Source organism: Pleurodeles waltl, chromosome 5, assembly GCF_031143425.1.
Source record: "Pleurodeles waltl isolate 20211129_DDA chromosome 5, aPleWal1.hap1.20221129, whole genome shotgun sequence".
Lineage (NCBI taxonomy): Eukaryota > Metazoa > Chordata > Amphibia > Caudata > Salamandridae > Pleurodeles > Pleurodeles waltl.
In genome coordinates this window covers 898957587-898979296 of record NC_090444.1, presented here as the reverse complement: position 1 = coordinate 898979296, position 21710 = coordinate 898957587, and the positions used below count along the sequence as shown (strand labels likewise).

The following is a 21710-nucleotide window of genomic DNA, read 5'->3' as shown; positions in this document are numbered from 1 at the left end:
TTGTTCCATCAGGTTAATGACCCAAAATGTTAAAAATAGAGAGTCTCGGTATAGAATCCTGGTGCAGACTGGATGAAAAGGCATTTATTTATTTGCAGTATCTGCTGTTCGAGAGGCGCATAATCGTTTAGTTCAATAAAGAAGCTCACAACGTCTAATATTTTCATAGGCCTGGCAGTCAGCAAACACACGCTGCAGTGACCTTTTCAACTGCACCAAAGGTGCAGAGGCTAATGAGCAACTCCAGTCTGTGGGTGGAGTCGCAGATCTTTTTTCTGATTTTTGCCTTGTTCCAGGCAGTTTTACATCCGGCGCTCTGGCCCGCCGTGTTTTTTTTAAGAACCCGACATGGCCCTACATAGGTGTACTAACCATTTCAGTCACATATAGGTAGCTCTAATGCATTCAGGGCTGCAACTGGACTCAACTGTTGGAGGGGGGACGGGGCTACCAAGTCAAACAGGTGAACAGAGATCATTACAACCATTTCAAAATTAGTTATAGGGGTGTCTGCTTTTGTTGTACAGGTTCAATGCATAGTGGTTATTCTGAAAATGATGTGGTAAGTAAGTTCATTTGTAAGTAAACTGTGCCAGCAATATTGTTCACACCATATACTCATATATATACACATCTGTTATAATTTTCAGGGGCTCGGGGGGGTCTCGCTCAAAACATATTAGGATAACGAATAGCAAATGTATGTTAACTTAAATTGGTCCACTCCACCTAGTGCTTTGTGGGAGATCAGATTCTACTTTATGGGACAGTCTACTACAAGTATCAGATTCCAAACACACTGGGTCAGTTGCAGCAACTCAAAAGGACAGAAAAACTGTTTTACCTGCGCATAGTACTTTTATATTATTTGCAGATTAGGATGTTAGTGTAGTTCACAACCCTCTTGATCTTTCTGGAGATGGATCATGTCTGAGCTCGACAACACATAGAATGTTCAATAAGAATTTATTGGTATGTCATGATGCAACTTCCATTAAATATTCTTGGTATTAAAATGCCTGAGTATTCATGAAGCCCAAAACACAACTTTCAAACAACTCTTCTCCACCCAGTTCAAGGACCAACCCCTACATGACCAGTCTCAAAGCTGGTTCCTCATCAGACACTTGTTCATCTTGAGCTTTCAAATACAATGAAATCTCCATTAACACCTATATCAAGACCAGTAGCATCACCAACAACTCCTTAAAACAAAAGATCATCATTCTAAATGACCTCAATATTTCTAACAACAGGCCAATCAGACAGAAGATTCAACTGATTCTGCTTGATACTGATCAATAGCAAATTCCTTTGCAAACTGATTCCAGGAGCTGCTTTCAATGAATTCTCCACATTCCTTGAAGAAAACATAATTCTCTCTAATTGTCAAACTGGCTTCCATCCTGGCAGAGGAACAATACACACCATAATTTCCAACTGAAGACCACAGCTGACAGGAATGTAGATGCCACATACTACTTCTGGGATTGTCTGCAATTCAGTCCACTACTTCACCCAGCTACAGAGGCTAGATTTGTTTAGGTGTTCACTGCCATCAGATATCTGACCGTGGCTGACAAATCACAATTTTATGCCTCTAGTTCATTTTCCACTTCATGTTGGGAAGGCATGTAAAATTGGAATCTTTCACTACTTATTGGTAAATCTTTTGCATTCATTGGGTTATGTATTTATGCTACAATTTTCATAACAATGATCAAATACTCCAGGTTAGATAAGATCTCTTAGGTCAAATATTCAAAATGTTTGCTGCTACGTTATTGTAGTATAAACCTATGTAAAATTTTAAAGATTCCTATTTATAGTAATTGGAAATATGAAAAAGTTTGTGTTACATCTACTCTTTTTCACTACAGCTGAGATTTAAAACATCCATTCCCTTTCACACCTTAATATTTAATTATGTGCTACATTCACTATTGCATACCAATGTTTCAAAAACATTTGAAATATATATCAAGCTAGTGAAAGAGATCACATTTTACAAGTGAATTAGTGGCATAGAAGTTAGCATATGGTGATTAATTAACCTGCATTAAAAAGCCTAATAGAGAAAATAATGCAGAAATGAAAATGTGCATGTTTGAATTTTAGTGAGCCATGTGGCCACCATTCGTATTGTGTACCACCTTTTAACATGGGAGTTTTGCGTTCATATTAAACATAGTACTAATGTGAATTAATATTAAGTTATACTGAAAGTATTAAAAGAATATGAATTAATCGTACTGATATGAATTTTATTATTGTAAATTATATGTATGCAGAAAAATAAATACATGTTTAAATTAGTTCTAACATGTTTTAAATAATGTTTGCAGTTAAATAATTTGCTTTGCATATATGATATGAATTGTAAGGTTAATAGTAGGTTTATTAATGTATTAATGTAAATTTAGTTTTTTTAACTTGACTAGGCCTGAAGTATTATTTTGCTGCAGTAATGATAAATCACGTGTTTATTCTGTCCCCTCTAAGCTGTATTCTTTCCCTAGGTTGTTAATGTAATGTTGAATGTTCTATTTTACTGCAGTAGAAGAGTATGTTTCAAGTTTAGATACATGTTGCAGAATTAGTTCTAGCTGTTGAATGGAGCAGGAAATTCACAGACCTCATGTGAAAAAATATTGGTTTAGTTTATTGTATGTTGTGAGAAAGGAACTGTAAGTAAAACATTATTCGAAAATGTCATATTTCAGTGGAATTACATGATCTCATGAAACAAACAACACACTTTTGCTGAGAAGATTCTTAAAAGTATCAGAATTTGGTGGTGTCATCTGCAGTGATTGGACGTGGAACTGATGCACAGAATGTGCCCATCTGAAGAACCATTGAATGAATTGTGCATATTTTAATTTGGAAAAACTTTAAAACTGAAGTCAGTGGATCACCAGCTCTTCTTAGAATCTTGTCATATTCAGTCTATTCTTACCTTAAAGCTGCTTAAGTTTGCTGTCACATTCTGTTCTCTAAGTACCCTGATGGGTTTTCTCATCATAGTCATAATTTCCCAATGTGGTTTCATTACTAATATACCTCAGTAATTCTGAACTGCTGATTTGTCCTGTGTGCAGCCTGTGTTCTGCATCATCCTAATGCTGCTATCGACTGACGCTAGAAGGCAGAGACCATTCCTGTGGAATCATCCAGTATGCTGTCCCAGGAGGAGAGGTATAACTAATTGTGGTTTCTTGTTTCCTTTTTAGCTTAGTCACTTACACCAGCATATTTTTATAGTGAGTTGCCCTAGTTAGATGATTTTCCAAATGATTTTGTCCTTCTTTATATTTGCTTGGTCCGCATGTGTTAGCCCGTTCCCATACATGCAAGTCCCAATTTTGGTTAGTGTCAGGAATGGCCCAGCCCTGAAATTGATTAATAAAGTTGTATTTTGATGATTTACTGATGTCACCATCATCTGCTTTCAATGTTAAAAATCATGCGTATATTGTATTGATGTGAATCTATATTGTTCTTTCGGAGTGTCTAACAATATTGATGTTTAGCAGATTGAATATTTTCAAACATTTCGGTCAGCCTATGGTTTATGTCTATAACTAAGGGGGTCATTATGACCCCGGGGGTGAGTGTAAATGTGGAGGTAGTACCACCAACAGGCTGGCGGTACATGTGCCACATTGTGAGAATGGCGGGGTGCAGCCAACCCCCACTTCTCCACTCAAAGAGGAATCAGCCGGTGGGCCGTAGATGTAAATTTCCAGCCCGGCGAACGGCATAGTACTGCTAGTGGCATTATGAGCCTGCCTACCACCATGGTTTTCGTGGCGTTAGCAACACCATGAAAACCATGGCAGTAGGCCCTACCGGTGACAGGGAATTCCTTCCCTGTCACCGGTAGGTGGCTCCCTCACCCCCAACACACACCTGACACCCCATCCCCCTCCATCCAAACTCCCTCCCACCCCCTCCGATCCTCCCACTCCTCCTCACCTTCTCCGATCCTCACACTCAACCCCCTTCCCCCATACACGCACACACCTGCAGACACGCACCATGCATACACCCTATCACACACAGTGGCATACATGCATTCATACATGCAACTTCCAAACATACTCACAAACATTCTTACACACAATCACACTGACATGCAGACACGCACTAACTTCACCATTCATACACACATACACTCACACGCATACAACCACGCAAACAACACAACACACACAGACGCATTCACACACGCACTCACACACTCGGACACACACACACACAACACCCCCGTTCCCTGACGGACTTACTTTGGTCAAGGAGGTCTTCCGGCAGGGAACGGGAATGGGCACTGCTACTGCCAGCAGCACCCCGCCAGCTGAACAACGCCAGGCCATATCACAGGTCATGATAGGTGGTAGCAGCGCCAACTTACCACCGTCCACCAGCATGATCGCTGTCGGATTTCCGCCCTTCTTGTGGCGGAAGTCCAGCAATGATCATAATATGGCAGATGGATGGTAGCCGCGGTGATGGTATATTGGAAGCCGTCACCGCAGCGGTAGGTGGTTTTTACTGCCATTGTTGTAATGAGGGCCTTAGTTTTGTCGCACCATTTTTGCGACATTGATTTTGGAATTGTAATAAAGCTTTGAAATTTTATTCAGTTTGGAGTTTGATTTAGTGTTTAAGTTGTTATGGTGTTTAGTATAATTTGTGATATCATGTCATTGATTTGTTATAGAATGATTCTGACTACTACACTTTTCGCCAAGTCCAAAGATTCAGTCGACCTCAATAGGTGAGATTTGTGTTGGTATCTCACCCCGAGCGCTGGTGATTGCAGAGCCCAGAGCTAGAGAGTGGGAATTTTCCGGGGCCCCAGTGCTCCAGCACTAGGATAAACCATACAGTTTTACAGTGTATTCATCTCTGTTTTCCTTACTACTATTTAAACAATGCTGGGCACAATACTGTGGTCTCTGCTGGTGCATGTTTCTTCTATAGCCTTTCTGAGGACGTTTTTAGCTCAATAAGCACTAGTTTCTTCTGTATAATTGGACAGCTGCAGTGTCAATTGGATTTGAGCGATATGTGCTTATGAGTATCTTTAACTGAGCTATGATACTTACCTGGCAGGGGAGACACCATGATCACGAAGGTGGTTCTCCCAGGGTGAGGCTCATCCATTGCACTTCGGATGTGCTGACCCCTGCGATGTCCCCAAATGCGGGATACTCGACTGCATAATTTCTGGTAGTGGGGGACTGCGTTCGCGCTTTCCCCTGATTTTTTTTTTGTGGAGAAGTGTGGCTCAATGGTTAGAGCGGCAGACCCTGAAGCAGAGATCTGGCTCAAGACCAGGGTTCAAGTCCCGCTTCGGCAGGTCTTGGGCTCAATTCCCCTTGACCAGATAATTCTCGCCTCAGTGCCTAATCTAATTCATGGGTCCCACTCTGCAACTCTGGGCAATAGCTTGCTTAATCTCCACAACGGCCCCAACAGCGCTTGGATGCCTGGCTTCACCCTGGGGGTGCTCAGGAGTGGGCCCCTCACAGGGAAAAGCCAGGAGGGGTTCCATAGCGGTATGAGTACAGCACCTTGAGACCCTAACGGGTGAGTAGTGCGCTATACAAGTGCTAATTTACATTTTTATATTATTGTCCTGTGTCATTATGAAGCATAACCTCACAGGGAAAGGAATGCAGAAAAACTACAACATTTAAAAAATAGTATTAGAAAAACTCCTAAAGTGAAATCGCAACATAACACTCTTTTACTTTGAAAATATATTTTATTCTCCCTCTCCTACACTTAGACCTGCAATTGTAGTGGATATTTAAATCATCAGTTTACTATCCACTTTGAAAATTTCACTTTGTTTGATGTAATTAAGGGAAAAGGCTGTGTAATGTCACTTTCAGTGTTATCAGCGTGTCAAAAGCCGCATGGTATCTCTTCCTGTGATGACACCCACAGTTAAAGGACGTATGGTTTTAATTCAAATGCCTCCACTGTATGGTGAAATTGCAACTATGGTGTGCTGCTGGTAGTGCCAAAACCTAAAGTAAACCATTGCCTTGCTGAAATCACACAGAGTGCTGCTCTGTTGCTGAGTTGGGAGTACTCATGAGAAACAACTCATGTTAATGAAAAAGCAGTCAATGGAAGTCAGGTAATAATGGCGCTGAATCAACTGAAAAATAATCAGGCCCATATTTATACATTTGTAGCTCCGCATTTGCGTCATTTTTGGACGCAAAAGTGGCGCAAGTTTACACAATATAGTTGTATTTTGTAAGTTTGCGCCGCTTTTGCGAGCAAAAATGATGCAAATGCGGCGCTAAAAAGTATAAATATGGGTAACAGTCTTTCTCCTTCACGAAGGGGTAAAAACAATCATATGCGGAATGTGTGAAACGCAGAGTGCTTGAGGTGTAAGGGAACAAGAATACTGAAACAGCTCAACATTCTACCACCAATAACCCAATTTAAAATGCAGACACACCATTGATGCTGCCAGCTTCCTGTGTGGTAACTTAACCATTTGAGCTCACACTTGAGGAAGTGATTTCCTAGCTCAGCTCCCACTGTCTTCAAACACAGTACTTGTTAAGTGATTTATTACCTCACATCTGTAAGCAGGTACTTTGTGGCCAAGGTCATTCTCAAGCATTCCGTATGGTTTGCATAATTAGCCATGCGTAAGCCTCTGCACTAGTCTTTTGGCGTGAATGATGTACTGCAGAAGCAGTCTACAAAGATGATGGACAGATTTCCTAATGACCCTTATTTAAATCAAAAGAAGGTGAGGTGTGTTTGCAAGTGTTTGAACTTGATATTTTCAAAAGCTTCCTTTGTGCTGCGAGTGTTTTATCAATTAAAGCCAAAAGCAATCAGAACACACACATATTTGGTTATATAATGATACCCTCCAGTTCAGAACCGTAAGAGTCCACCACCCCTAAAGCACATAAACGTTACTCACCCAGGCGTCAGACCTTTCAACAAGGCGAGGCGTAATGAGGGCCCTCTGCCGTGAAAATGCTGGTCCAACTAGAACTTTGGATAAAAAAGTTTTGACTGAGTTTTCATTTGGGAGGGTTTTATCAGGCCACTAGTATTTTTTTACTAAAAGGTAGAGAGGCATATTTTATAGCTAAACAGAGTTGGCTTATTGGTTGCTCACTGTGACAGACAAAGATCAACTCGGCATAGCTGCACTTATTTATGTCAGGTTGAACACATTTCCACTCGGCATTGTGAACTGTCTCTATTCTTTGCAAAGAGCAATCCACAAGAAGTGCATGAAAGCTGTTTTTTTTCAAAGATAATTTCTTGCTGAGTCTTTGTTGGTAGTGTAAGACCTGGAATCCTTGGTGTAATCTTCACAGTCTTTTTTGCCGGCTTCCCATGTTTTGACTGTGTGCTGGACTTTGTTCTTTGCTGTTTTTGGTATCCTGGGCACTTTACCACTGCTAACCACTGCTAAAGGGCAAGTGCTCTCTGTATGATTGACATATTTAATTTACTAGTAAGTCCCTAGTAAAGTGCACTAGAGGTGCCCAGGGCCTGTAAATCAAATGCTACTAGTGGGCCTGCAGCACTGATTGTGCCACCCACTTGAGCAGCCCTGTGAACATGTCTCAGACCTGTCACTGCAGTGCCTGTGTGTGCAGTTTTAAACTGCCAATTCGACTTTGCAAGTGTACCCACTTGCCAGTTCTAAACCTTCCCTTTTTCTACATGTAAGGCACCCCTAAGGTAGGCCCTAAGTAGCCCAATGGGCAGGGTGCAGTGTATGTTAAAGGTTGGACATGGATGGATGTGTTTTGCATGTCCTAACAGTAAAATACCGCCAAATTTGATTCCCAATGTTGCAAGACCTATCTCTCTCATAGGTTAACATGGGGACTGGCTTTAAATAACTTTTAAATTGTCAGTTTGAAAATGCCACTTTTAGAAAGTGGGCATTTTCTTGCTAAAACCATTCTGGGACTCTGCCTGCTTGTGTATTCCTTGTCTGGGTCAGACTGACAGTTGGGCTGGTTGTGAATCTCCACTAGACAGTGACACAAAGGGAGCTGATGGGTAGCCTGCATATGGGGCTGTCCCTGCCCGCACACAATGCAGTCTCCAACCCACTGGTATGAGTCTGGAACCAGGCTTGCGCAAGGCAGTATCTTGTGAACAACAGAGACTTTCCCTTGAAGTTTCCCTACTTCAAAGGCAGAAAGGGGTATAAGTAGTGGACCCAAACCCCCAGATTATTAGATTACTTCTGGATTCAAGAGGAACCTCTCCGAACGAGAAGAGTTTAAGAGCTAGAAGAGGAGCTCTGCCCCTTTGCCTGTGACTGTGCTTTTCTGGGTTGGCCTGCAGTTGCTGCTTCTGCCTGAAAGAGGACAAAGACCGGACTTTGTGGTATATTCCTGCTTGTGAAGTGTCTCCAAGGGCTTGGACTGAGCCTACCACCTGTTTTGAAATCTCAGGGCCATCAAAGACTTCCTCTGCCAGCACCTGGACTCTCTGCTCAGACTCCTAAGCTGCAAAGTGGTGCCCTATCTAGTCTCTGGGCCCTTGAAAGCTAAAGATGGTAGAACCAAGGTGGAAATCCATGCACAGGAGCTGTGCAAGGAAAATTTCGATACAACGTGGCTGTAAAAACGTACACACCACCTGCTTCCCGGCTGAGAAATCGATGCACTACCTGCATCGTGGCTGGGAATTCAACTTATCACCTGCATCACGGCTGGAAAAACGATGCAACATCCGCTTGCCACTGCTGAAAATGACACAACCCCCACACAGCATGGTTCTCCATCAGCGTGCAGCCGGATTTCGCACTCAACATCGCTGGGCGTCAAAATCAACACAAACCTGCCTGGATCTGAGGTGCCCGTCAAGAAATCGATACATTGCTCTCTTGTAGGAGAGAAAAATGACACATCGGCTACCTGACCGGAGAAGAAATGAAGCACGGCCTCACTTGCTAGTAAGGAATCAATGCATCTCTCACTTTTCCGGCACACGCTCACCTGTGAGGCTTTGTTTTTTATGTAAACCAGGTGCCTTGTGTAGCAACAACATTTCCATTGTGTTCTACAGAGTAAGGCTATTTTTTAAAATTCATAACTTTACTTGTGTAAGTTGGATTTTTGTCATTTTGGTCTTGTTTGATTTAGATAAATATAGGCTATTTTTCTAAACTGGTGTGGTGTCCATTTTGTAGTGTTTTCACTGTAGTACTGTGTGTGTTGGTATAAATACTTTACACATTGCCTTTGAGATAAGCCTGACCGTGTGTGCCAAGCTACCAAGAGAGTGAGCAGGGGTTATCTTAAGTGAGTATCTCCACTGCCCTGACTAGAGTGAGGGTCCCTGCTTGACCAGAGTGCAAACTGACTGCCAACCAGTGACCCCATTTCTAATTGGTAGCATGGCCTAAAAGTATGTGCTGTGCTACTTTCCAACATTGAAACTTTGTGGGTTAAAGAGAGACAGTAAACTGAGACATACTACAAAAGTTGCAGAGGTAGTGTAATGTCCCTGATATTTATCTGCATGCTATCACATCAGTATGGCTTGATCACTTTACTGCTAATCCATGAGTAAGTCACAACTAGAACTGCTGAGAATGGGAAGTCATGTTGAAAGACTAAAGGGCATATTTAAGAAAAGTGGCACCCCTTAGCACCCCTCTAACACCACCATGTGTGCACTGTATTTAAAATATGGCACACCATGGCAGTAGTTAGGGGACTAGCATCAGAATCTTTTATGCTAGTCGGGCGCTTTGCAGGATTAGCGTAAAAAAATTATTTGATTTTAAGCCAGCAAAGAACCCAGAGGCCCATTGTAACCAATGTAAGCCTCCTTTTAATGTCTGCTCTGAGCAGGCGTTAAATGTGCTGAAAAAAATGATGCAAAGAAATCTCTTATATTTCTTGGTGCCATGTTATTGGCCCCCCCTAACAGGCAAATGCCCCCTTTGCATACATTATGCCTGGTGCAGGTATAATGTAGCGCAAAGTGTTACAAAGTGGCACAATGTATGCGTTGCACCACTTTGCAAGTGTGACACAACGTTTTTGGCCCTCTAACGCTACATTATCGTAAAAGAAATTACGCTAATGTGGCATTAGAATGGTGCTAGGAGCTCTTCAATATGCCCCATAGCCCTGCACAACCACTTTTGTCACATACAGAAGAGCAAAGTAGGGGATTAAACCCATTCTCAAACACAACATTAAGTTATTCTGATCCAAGTGTGGTATCCCTTCATATAAAGCCACAGAACTCCAGGCAGTTCACACCTCTCATTGTGAAACAGTGAAGGGAGACTCAGAAAAGGATTCTGCCTTGAATTTCATGATGTTCATCTTCATGGACGCACCCAATCTGAAGAATGGCAAACAGAATTTTCTTCAACATGAAAAGGGACAGATTATTTTCAATCCCTGTGACTCACTCACTCTCTCTTTCATGGCATTTGTCTGCCTACCTTGATCCTCCATTACAACATTAAGCCCCTTCTTGTGCTCTCTGATCTTTCTCTGACTGCCAACAGGCCCAATGTCACCCTGTGTTCCTTTTTCTCTGCTCTTTCTCATGTCTTGTGGTCAAGTACCGGAATGATCTTTCAGCTAGGCTCTGACTGCTTAACAACCATCTTATCTTCTTGAAAGCCTTAAAGACCTGTCTGTCTGTTGCTACATTTCTGAGCCCCTCCACTGAAGACTGGAGGGGCCGGTCATAATGCTTGCCACTCCAAATGCAATAGTAGCTAGCGGGGATTATAGGTCAAGGCCAAGAGATAGATTTCTAACAAAACTGTAGCTCTCTTTTAACACTTTCATCACCCCTTAATATGTTCATTAAGTAAATCATAATTAAAGACCTGCACAGCTGTGTTAAAAAAAATTACAAATATTTCAAATAAGTGATGCTGCTCCTGCATGATCATCTACAAAAATGAGTGCGATAAAGAGGATAATCACAATACTGCATGAGTCCCTGTAATGTATGCATTAGTGAAATGCATGTTTTAATGATCAACTGTCCCATTTTTGATGTGAGTCTCTCTCTCTCTCTAGAAAGAATATTGAGCCAAATGTATTAACTTTGCACCACTGCAAAGCTTGGGAAAGGGAATTACTTTCCAGAGTAAAAAGTATTTTGCGCCAGAAATATGCCCTTTTTTCAAGCAAATTGCACCTTAGCCTGCTTTGCACTACTTTGCATCAATAAGTAGTTAAACAAGGGTATTTGGACATTACAGCACAAGCACCCATTTTTTATGCAAAGCCCCATCTAGTAAGGTAGCCAGATAGGTTTGCATCAAAAAAATAATGCCTTCTTGAAGCAGGCGCAAAGTTAGATAAATGATCCTATTTCTCCTAACATTTCACACACTGCGTGGGTGCTGCATTGTACAGGAAACACATGTCCAATGTATGAAATATTATGAAAATTGCCTAGGTATACGATTATGCACTGGAAGAGTATGCTTCCAGTACAAAACCAAGGCAAGACATCACAAAAACCTTTGTACCATGGTGTAAAGCAGTGCATTGTGCTTGACAGTCTGTTTGTGTGTCAGTTAATAGGATGAGAATAGCAGCAGCCCATTTTTAGGTCGCAGCCTACCAAAGAGTAAAGCTGTCTGGTTCGCTAAAGCCAACTTGTGTACATTCAGAAAGTGCAGCTAAGAATGCATTCTGCCAATTGCTTGCCATTGGCTTTGTGGTTTGTAGCTCACATGTGCTTGCTTTCCATTTGCTGGCTTTCTTTGTTTTAGGCTGTCCAGCTTGAGTTCGGTCCTTCCCTTGCCAAAACCTTATTTACAGAACCCTTTGGAGTACTCCCTTTTTGTAAACAGGCCTGTAAATCTAGTTCTCATCTCGTCACATTTGCTGTGCATTCAAATATCAAGGTCAATTTCCAGGCACTGTCTTCAGAGAGCACGTGTTCACTGTTATTTCTCTGACTTCAAAGAATTTATGTGAAGATCTTGCTCGATAGTTGGGATAATAAAGGCTTTTATTTCTAGCACACAACAACATTTAAATGAACTGTGTATTTTAAAATATATCAAAATTATGAACTCAAAAATCAAGCAAATTTTTTGTTATTTCTGAAGCGGGTTGGAAACAAACTGTTTATCATGATCAAAACAAAGCAATAAAGTAGGTGATGCAATTTCCACACATTATTGTCTGTGCACTGTATAGTTTTATTGGTAAAAGTGCTTGTCTGTTCAAATGCTATTGTCATTTGAATTGAAAATGAGTTGTCTGTAAAGACAGCGTGCTACCACCCCATGAATACTCCACCTTCTGCCACTCCACTCTTCTCTGTACCACTCCACACCACTGCACTCTACTCTGCACCACTTCACTTTACACCACTCCACTCTACGCCACTGCACTCTATGCCACTTCATGCTACGCCTTTTTATTATACCCTGTATGACTCTACTGTATGACAATGCACTCTTCGCCACTCTACTCTAGATCACTGCACTTTTCGCCACTGCACTCTGTAGCACTCCATTCTAGGCCACGCCAATCTACTCCTCACAACTCTTCACTGCTGTACTCTATTACACTTTGCAACACTGCACTCTCCCCACTGCACTCTATGCCAATATACTCTATGCCAACCCACTGTATGCCACTCAATCTACTCTGAATCACTGCACTCTATGCCACTGCACTCTGCACCACTTTACTCTATGTCATTTCACTCTATGCCACTATACAATTGGACTCTACCATGCATCACTCCACTCTATGCCCCTTCACTCTGCTCTGAAACAATCTACGCTAGACCACTGCATTCTATGTCACTGTGCTCTACTCTGTACCATTTCACTATATGCTCCGCACTCTGCCACTTAGCTCGAACTGTACGTCAAAGCACTCTCCACAACTGCACCCTATGTCACTGTGCTCCACCCCACTGCACTCTACCCTACATCAATGTACTGTGCGCCCCTGCTCTCTATGCCACTCTTCTCCACTGCACTCTGACATTCTACTCTGCAACATTGTACTTTCTGCAACTTAACTCTACACCACTCCACTCTGCACTACTCCAATCTATGCCACCGCACTCTATGCCATTGCACTGTACAGCATTATACTCTGCCCTGCACCACTCTATGCAACTCTACTCTGCACCACTCTACACCAGTGCACTCTCTGCCACTTGACTCTACTGTGTGGCATTGTCCTCTTCATCACCCCACTGTATGCCACTCCACACTTTACCACTCTATGCCACTCTACTCTACGCCACTGCACTCTACACCATGGCATTCTACACCACTCTACTCTACTCTAATCTGCTCCATGCCACTCTGCGCCACTCCACTCTATGATGATGCATTTTACGCCACTGAATTCAATGCCACTGCCCTCTACACCACTATACTCTGCAACACTGTACGCCAATGCACTGTACACCAGTTCACTCTACCTCATGTCACTCCAGTGTATGTCACTCTACATGACTCCACACTATACCACTCCAATATACAACACACTCTGCCACTCCACTCTACAACACTGTACTCCACTCTTTGCCATTCTACTCCACAACACTCCATGCCACTCCTATCCATGCCACTAACTGTTGGACATGCTGAACACATATTTGAAATCATAATTTGACATAGGTAGGCAGATGGTCCAGGGAAAAGCAGTCATGGGGCCTGTTATCAAGTTCATAAGTGATTTACCCCAGTTGATGAGGTAACCTGTTGGATGTCTGAAAATTTGTAGAATGTGGGTTATTCACGCTATGGTATTGGGAAGGTCAGTGACATAAAAAAGGATGTCATCAGCATATAGTGATATGCGTTCCTCCCAAGATTCCCCCAGTGTATACTTTTAATCAGTGGGTCTTGTCATACCCATGCTGCCACGGGTTCCAGAGCCAGAGCAAATATCAATGAAGAGAGCAGGCAGCCCTGCCTTGTACCCCGGTGGAGAATGTAGCTGCGGAAGACTGTGCCATTGACCTTAGCGAAGCTGATTAGCTAGGGTTTTTGCTAAGAGTTTTATTTCCACATTGAGGGGGGAGATGGGTCGGTATGAATAACATTTATCTGGGGGCTTCTCAGTCTTGTGGATAACCACTATAGTTGCTTGTCTTTGGTCCTCCGTTAGGAGGCCTCGTGACTGTGCCTCAGTTCCCATTTTAAGTATGTGGGGGTTCTAATTCAGTGATGAGGCGTTTATAGAGCTCAATGGGGAATCCATTGGGACCCTGTGCTTTGCCTGATTACAGGGCACGTAGTGCCTGGCCTGTTTCCTGTGGGTGTTCGTCTGCCTCAAGTAGGAGTCTGTGGGAGTTTTATGTCTGCCAAAAGGGCTGTCACCTCTGAGCAGTGTGTTTTCGAGGAGTAGAGCTCTTCGTAGTAGTCCACAAATGTGTCAGCTATCTCATCTGGATCAGATCTGACCTCCCTCTTGTTGGTGGTAAGTTGGAGGACCCAGCTACATGTCTGATCATGCTTCTGTAGCCAGGCCTGCTTTTGCTTGTTTTATTACCAACATCATAAAGACGTCTGTGGGTCAGAATGTAGGACATTTTGGCATGCTCTTCTGCTAGGTCCCTATATTCCTTTTGCTTAAGTCAAAATGGTGGGTATGGTCCACATCACTCGTTGGTGTGCCTTGCTGTTCCAAGGACAGTATGTCTGCCTCTAGTGTTCGTAAGTAAGGGTTCCTGTCCCCCCATGCAATGGAAGAGTAGGGTTGGCCCTGAACTACTGTTTTGAAGGCCTCCCAGAGTGTGAGGTGTGAAGTGACCGGTCCTTCATTTGTCTCAAAATAGGAGGATGTTGCCAATTTCAAGTCATTAAATAGTGTTTTGTCTCTGAGATGTCAAGCATTGATGGCCCTGAGTCCTTTGGGCCTAGTATGCGTTCTCCAGAGCTCCAACTGCAACTGGGAATGGTCAGAGATTCATCTCACCAGGTAATGTGTATCTGCTCTTTTGGGTTATGTTCACCGTCTGGGTGAATATATAGTCAAGATAGGCTTGGTGTACACCAGACAAGTAAGAATATTGGCATTCTAAAGGGTGGGGGAGATGCCAAATGTCAGTGAGTCCCATCGTTGAGTCGAAGGTTGCTAGTTTGGGGTCTCAAAATACGTGTCGGGCCTGGTTTTGTCTATTCACATCAGCAGATAAGGTAGCGTTAAAGTCTCCACCCATGGTTGGTACTCCGTCAGGTATCTGTAATATTAGGTCCCCTAGACCCGGCAATGTAAGGCACTGGTGTTTCACTGCAGTATATACACCAAGCAAATATTGATGGGGACTCCCCCCAACTGCTTGACGTCTTTCCCCTGAGGGTCTGTTCAGGTCTTGTGTCGGATAAATGGATTTGAGTTTTTCAGGAGAATTCCCACCACCCCTGGAGTAAGTCGTGTAGCTCGCACGTGCAGTCATTGTCTAGCCATGTCTTGTGAAGGCCCTGCACATATTGCCTGAGAGGTGGGTCTCCCATAGCAGCACCACATCCAGGCCATGTTCTTAATGTTTTAAAGTACCATCCCCTTTTCAGTTTGTCTCCCAGTCCGTTTACATTCCATGAGATGATTTTCAGATGAGTATCGGGTCAGGAGTCATGATCCTGTCGTGCTTGTTGGAGATAGATCTGTGTAACCACCAATGTTTGCTTGGCTCTGTGGGGACTGACCCCTCCATCAACCGTCACCACCCTAAACTTGGTAAGTAATATGTCAAACCCCATAACAAGAACCCCCCCCCTGCCACCCTGCTTCATGGTTTTCAAACTACCCATCCATCCCCAGCAAACAAGGTGCCTGTCGCTCTTAAGAATAGTGCAGTAAACTATAACTGGGGGAAGCAGTCATCATGAACCCCAATTGACCACTCATCCCCTCAGTGGATCAAAAATGGGATCCCCTCCAAGTGACATGAACAGCATCAATCAACAGTATTGTGACCCAAGGAAGGCTGTGACATGAATGCTAAATTGCAATTGTAATCATAGAGTGTTTCAGGATTCATCTATTTCTCTAGCTGGACCAGTCCGTTGGCATTATTTACGTGGAAGACCTCCACCACCCCATCAGGGTTCCTTCACGTCTGTTGCAGGTGCTTTTTCCTCCTCGTTGGAGGCCAGCCCTCAAGCCATTACCAGGAGTTTCTAAGTACCAGGTTTTTCCTTCTGCAAGGACCCGTAACTTTGCCAGGAAAATCATCATATATTTCATATACCTCTTTCGGAGTTCCTTCTTGACATCCATAAAGCTGCAGCACCGTTGTTGCACTTTAAGAGTGAAATCTGGATACAGGCTAATTGAGGCATTTTCAAATTTCAGACCGTCTGGAGTAGGGCCTCTCCATCCCTACAGTTGAATATGCGTGCTATGATGGTTCTAGGTGTCGCGCCTGGTTTACGCACTGTCTAGGGCATTGTGTGAGTACATTCTATGGAAAATATTTCGGAGACACCCTTAGGTTGAGGGATGTTCATAATAAAGTTTGCGACAAACAGGTCTGTGGCCAGTTGGCCTGCCTGTTCCGGCACTCCCACAAGGCGTAGATTGTTCCTCCTAGATCTCCCTTCCATTTCTTCTAAGCACGCCAGCATGGAAGCATTTTTCTTCTGAGGGTAGTCACAGTGTCTGAGATTGTCGCCACTGTTTTCTCCATTTCTCGAAGCTGGGCCTTTTCTTTGTTGACATCTCAGCTACCACGGAGTACAGTTTGGGCTCAAGTGTCCCTTTTAGGCTATGAGTGGTGACCATCATTTCTTTGATGGTCGGTTTTGGTGTTTCATGGCTATTGGATGGCTGGCTCTCAGAAATAGAGGCATAGTTTAACTGTGGGGATCTAGTATCTGCCCATCTTGCTCTGTTGGGTTTTTATCCCGTCCCATCATGTTTGGTCTCTGAGTCGCTGTTGCCTCGGGTCACCCTCGTTGTCTCCTTGTGTCGGTGGGAATTGGGTACCAGGCCTTGTCACTCCACAGATTGAGTGGACAACTAACAGAGGTTGAGTTCTGTTGTGAGTGGGGGCTCAGGGCTAGAGTTTGGCAACAAGTGTCTCTATCTGCCCATGGCTGGGGGATGCCCTTACAAATGTCCATGTCCCACACAAATCTATCAAAAGCCCTTTAGGGGGCAAGACTCTACCCTTGTTCCAGGTTGGGTACGGCCTCCACGGACTAGTCAGGCCTCAGGCTGGAAGCAAAACCGCTCTTTTTGGCGGCAGCAGGGCACTCCCCAGTTGTTACTCTGTTGCTGGGGTCAGAGAGGGCAAAGGGGAGTAAGAACCTTTAACCAATGATGGCAGATTTATGGGGAAGGTGGCTCGGGGTCGGGAGCCTTGCTAGATCGCGACCGCCATGATGGGCTGCTACCACACCCCTGTCAAGACTTGAATCCCAGTTTTGTTTCACTGGGCCTCCTGAGTGTGGAGGAATAAGGCATGTATGTATTCAGGTTCCTCAGAGATGATAAACTAGGTATGGTGCATTTTGACAATTTGTAAAGCAAAAGCTAGCAAAATGCTGGTTTTTGTCACCTGTCTTTTGGTCATAGACATCACCCCTCGGTTGTATGGAAATGTTGGAAATTTGCTCATTCTGCAGGATCACTGCAAATGTTTGCCTTCTGTTGCTGCACCCATTTTCATTGTCCATAGGACTCTGTGACTTTACCCTTGCTAACCAATGGTAAAGTGCCTGTGCTCTACCATTTAAATATGGTAAAATTGGCCTACACCTAATTGGTCAATTTAGTTTATATGTACCTCTCTAGTATGTGGTACTATGTGTAACTAGGGCCTGTAAATTAAATGCTACAATTATGCTGCAGCACTCATTGTGCCATACACTAAAGAAACACTGTAAACACATGCCTGTGTGTGCAGTTCTAAACTGACATTTCGCCCTGGTAAAATAAACCTTTTGCCAGGTCTAAATCTTCTGTTTTAATACTTGTAATTCACTCCTGAGGTAGGCCCTAAATGCCATAGGGCGGTGTGCAGGGTACTGAAAAAGTAGGTAATGTATATTTAACCTTTTACATATCCTGGCAGCGAAAACCCCCCCAAAGTCATTTTTCACTGTGGCAAGCCTGGGTCTCCCATAGAAAAGCACTTGGTTACTTCATAACACCTTCTAATGGATAACTTCAGTTTGAGAGCAGCAAGAAACAGGATTCAAAGGCTCATTTGAGTAGTACTTTAAGATCCAACCTAATGGATGTTGCATTTTGTAAGAACGTGAGAGGTGGGTGCGACAAGGAAAGTAGAGTCAGTTGTGTCTGAAAAGGAGCTCAAGGGACTGCTTAGCCGGGAGGACAGAGACAGTCATGCCAGAGGGAAAGAGAAAAGCTCAGCATAGTGCTTCAGCAGAGACACTTGTGTCATTGAAGGCGCTCATAACATTGCTTCAGCCACGAGAACAGAGACGATCATGCCAGAGTGCGGGAGGGGAAGAGAGGGCTCACAAGACACCTCAAACTGTATAACATAGGTGAGAGACAAAAGTTCCAATAGGCTACTTTAGATGAGAGATTAAAGAGAGTTGTCAGAAGACTGCTTTAAGTGGGACAGCTGATGCAAAGAGATATCTCAAGCAACAGTTTCAGCTAGGAAAATAAAGGTGAGAGAGCTCGAGAAACTGTTTCAGGTGGGTCAGACAACAATATGAGGAATCACAAGTGAGCACTTTAGCTAGGAGAGCAGCGGTATCTTTGTCGGAGAGAGAGGACAGGAGACTTCTCCAACAATAAAAATATAGTTATGTGAAAAACAGAATTCAAGTGACTGCATCAACAAAGAGACCCGCCTATCTGTGTTAAGGGAGAACTCAGAAGATTGCTTCGGTTGGAAGAGCAGCCTTATCTGTGTCAACAAAACAGCCTAGGAGACTGCTTCAACTGGGAAAACAGATACAGATGAAAAGCAGAGTTTGTGATGCTATTTGAGTTAGGAGAACAGATACACCAGAGGCAGAAAAGCTGCTGAAGTGCGTATCCCGAGAGCTGGGTTAAGAAAGAGTGAGAGAGTGCTTCAGGGACCTCTTCCTCCAGTTGAGCGGAGACATCTGAATCAGCTAGAGCTCCAGAGACATCTACACCAGTGAAGCTGAGCGAAAGAGTATTGAAATCATTTCTGCAGCTGGAAAGGAGAAGGCAATAGATAGATAGATAGATAGATAGATAGATAGATAGATAGATAGATAGATAGATAGATAGATAGATAGATAGATAGACTTTATTCAGCTGCTTAAAACCATACAACTGCAAAAGCATCCATCAGTATAAAATTCATAAAAAATGTGCAATGTCACAGTTTGTCCAATAGCATAAAATAGTACAATACAAATAAGTATAAATTTACAAGGAATGAATAGATATAACGTATATCATACACATTCAATGCATTAAAAACATTTTTCTCTCCTTAACTTTTTTTATTCTAAGGGCTCCTGACAAAAAGCTTGCCAGTCCATGAGATACCAATGGGTTCAAGAGCATTTGCAGATATATCAGGGCCGGTTTTACTTGCACAAACTGTTTCCCTTTGAGCAGTGGCATTATAAACCGGTGTGGTAAGGTGTCATAATGACCACAGAAAAATATGAAGGCTAGATTATCCTGTAGTGAGAAGTTGCGCATGAACACGAGCCCAGTTCCTCTACTCTGCAATAGCCACTAGGAAAGGCAAAAAGTCAGTGATTCCTCGCCATCAGCACAGCATCATCTGCATACAGGAGTACAAGGATAAGGCTGGGGCCAGCCCCGGGAATGTCCTAACATGGAGCACTTAAAGTGGGCCCGAATTGATTAATGTGAAGGGTAAACAGCAAAAGGAGCTAAAATGCATCCTTGCCTCACCCCTCTTTGAACTCTCACTGGGTCAGTAAGCCTGCCATCAGTATTATACATGACTGAGTCCCATAACTCGTGGTGAAGCTCCATTAAACAAATTAGTATATTCCTATCAATACCTAGATTTCTAAGCTGCTGTAAGAGTTTCGACCGATTCACTGTTCGAAAGCTGAAGTAAGGTCCATAAATGCCAGAACTAGTTTGCCCCTCTTGACTAGTGAGTGCTTCCCAATAATCAGCTGTAAATTGATGAATTGGGCAATGGCCCCCCCTCCCTGCCCTGAACCCGTATTGGAGGCTAGACAGAACATGATTATATTCCAGCCACTCGTTCAGTCTCGCTAAGTCAACCTTCCCCAGGAGTTTCACAGTGGAATCTGTCAGCAAAATTGGCAGATAACATTGGTGCTCCAATCTTGAGCTCTTTTTAAATCTCAGAACTATAGTCAAACCATACCAAAATGGTATAAAGCAGGTGGATCCAATAACATTGAATAGCCTGGTTAGTATTTTTGCCCAAAAAGAAGAGTCTGCCTTGTAAACATCTACAGGGACACTATCCGGGCCTGGAGCTTTATTATTTAACAAAACTACGATCAAATCATATACCTCCTTCTCCTCAATAAATAAAGAAAACTGTTCCCTAAGGGGTCCCTGAGAGGTATTATGAACATCTCCTGGAGTTCCCATAAATAGCCTGAGAATGCCTAATCCACATCACAAGAGAGACTATACAGTCTGTGGCTTCAACCTGGCCCCTATAATCTCCCGGTCCCTCTCTCTTTTTGTTTCTGAGACCCTATAAGCACTGGCCTGTTCACTAACTCCCAAAACTTTGCGCAGTTGTTAAAAACACATATTTGCATAAGGTAATTCCAAGCCTGATTCCTAAGTTCCTTTCTCCGTGCCTCTTTTACAGATTTATTGGTCTTCCTGCAATCCTTTATCCTGGACCTATCTCTTGGGTTTAATTTTAGGGCCATTCTAAAATTTGTATGGGTGTCTGAGAAACTTTTGTCGAACCATTTCTCCCCCTCCAAATTACTGCGTCTCACAGTAACTGTGAGATTTTTCGTGACCTGCAGACAAAGCCTATTAACTTCTTAGCTGCTGGGCCTCCCCCCCCCCCCCAGTGCTGAGCCCTTTTTTGGCTATTTGGGGTAGTTCGCGCTTAGGCCTTCATAACATTTTGTCCACATAAGCTATCCACGCCAAATTTGCATCCTTTTTTTCCAACATCCTAGGGATTCTAATGGTACCCAGAGTTTGTGGTTTTCCCTGTAACTTTTTCCTGCAATATCAGATTTTTTAAAGCAATATACCGTTACGTGTGCTGGACTCTTCCGGTTGCGAGGATATATAGGGCTTGTAGGTTCATCAAGATCCCTAGGTACCCAGAGCCAATAAATGAGCTGCACCTTGCAATGGGTTTTCATTCTATACCGGGTATACAGCAATTCATTTGCTGAAATATAAAGAGTGAAAAATAGGTATCAAGCAAACCTTTGTATTTCCAAAATGTGCATAAGATAAGGTGTTCAGAAGCAGTGGTTATTTGCACATCTCTGACTTCCAGGGTGCCCATACTAGCATGTGAATTACAGGCCATTTCTCAAATAGACGTCTTTTTTACACACTGTCTTACATTTGGAAGGAAAAATGTAGAGAAAGACAAGGGGCAATAACACTTGTTTTGCTATTCTGTGTTCCCCCAAGTCTCCCGATAAAAATGGTACCTCACTTGCGTGGGTAGGCCTAATGCTCGCGACAGGAAACGCAACATGGACACATCACATTTTTACATTGAAATCTGACGTGTTTTTTGCAAAGTGCCTAGCTGTAGAT

At 43.2% G+C, this 21710-nt stretch overlaps 1 non-coding gene across 1 annotated transcript; it reads left to right on the top strand.

The window, feature by feature from the left end:
• Positions 1-5103: 5103 nt before the first annotated feature.
• Positions 5104-5267, top strand: LOC138297533 (U1 spliceosomal RNA). The gene has a single exon (XR_011204132.1). It is a non-coding gene; the product is annotated as a U1 spliceosomal RNA (small nuclear RNA).
• The last annotated feature ends 16443 nt before the right edge of the window (positions 5268-21710 follow it).